Below are 1,806 nucleotides of genomic sequence, written 5' to 3' on the forward strand. Positions count from 1 at the left end.
TTATCTTGTATTTTTCATTTCACCTGATAAAAAAAACATTTCTTTTTATGCTTTATTTCTAAATAATCATTAATTTCATTATTACTTAAAAATATTTTATCAATCCTCCTTTATTACATTTTATACATAACTTAATTCTTAATTAAAAGTTAGGTGAATGGATAAGGAATATAATATATATTATTTGTTGTTAAAATATAGTGCTTAAATGCATTAAAAACAGTTATTTTCATATCATCATTTACTGTGAATATTATTAATAATAACATTTTATATATTATAAAAAATACAAATATCAGAGAAATATTATTATAAAAATATATAACATTTCTTCGATTAAATTATATAATATTATAAAACATTTGGTTATATACTAAAATAAATAATTGAAAGATGAATATCCAATGGTTTGAATGATGTTTGTGATGAATAACTCAATGAATATTTTTTTCATGCTTTTTATATTTAGATAATAAATCTTTCAATTCATATACTAAGAACAATTAATTATGTCATTTATTATCAAAACTATAGAATGTGAAATAAATAAGAGTGTGTATTAGAAATAAAATGAAATAAGAAAAATCAATTTATAATTCTTGTAATAGTTTTATTCTAAATATTATTTATACATTTCCAACAATATAGTCAAAGAAATTATTAACAACATTTTTATATTTGATTGTACTTGTCTTATCATTAGAGCTTTACAAAGAGATGTTAAACAAGTGGTTAAATATAATTACTGAATAAATATAAATCAGCATTAAAAATATTAAAAAGAAAATTAATGAAAACAAATTGGTTTAATACTAAAAAGTATAAACACAATATAAATTGTTAATAAAAATAATAAAAACAATAAATATAGAAGAAATGAAATTGATTTAATTATATTTATATTGATACCAAAGAATGATATAAAGCGTATATAAAAAATGAAAAATAGGCATTAATAACATCACCTTATTGAAACTAATAACAACAATAAAATACAAATAAGAAATAATGAAAATGAGTCTTATTTAAATCAAAATTTACATTTAATGTAATAGATATAGAGATAAACAAAAAATATCAAAATATTCGATTTATAATTCATATATTCATTATTTTATGATTTGTTAAACCAATTCAATATTTCATTGAAACTTTTACAACAATTCATGAATTTTTAATCTTTCTCATCTTATACGATATTATTTTCTCATTTTTATAATTCCTAAACATTTACATATTATTTATAATATCTTGATTTTTGTTTAAATTTTATTTTAATTATAAATGAATCAAATAATGGTTTGATGATTATAATAAATATTTTAATCATTATTTAGTTTATGTATTGATTGAAATAAAAGTTAATATACGAAAATTGATTAACTATTTGAATAAAATAAATTTATTATTTTATCTCAATACTATTTGTTAATAACATCTTCTTTTTTATGATATTTAGTTATATAATTTCATTAAAAATGAAAAGTTATGTACACTGTAAAAATATAATAATATATTAGAAGTCATATATCATTTTATTATTACCAAACTTCTTTCTCAAGACATTCTCTTGAAATTCTCGTATTATATTTTAATTAATAATCATAGCCATAATCAAAGAAACAAGAAATCACAAATTTGTTGGTGTTGATATATTGATATTAGGTAATGAAATACATCAACCAAAACAGCCATTATCTATTTTTACAATTTGGTGTTGGTATATTAATTAATTTATTGCTGAACGTCATTCAAAATAATTATTTCATAGTTTAGTAACTTACTGGTGTGTTGATTGTTCTTATT

Source organism: Entamoeba nuttalli (genome assembly GCF_000257125.1).
Source record: "Entamoeba nuttalli P19 unplaced genomic scaffold asmbl_2112, whole genome shotgun sequence".
Classification (NCBI taxonomy): domain Eukaryota; phylum Evosea; order Mastigamoebida; family Endamoebidae; genus Entamoeba; species Entamoeba nuttalli.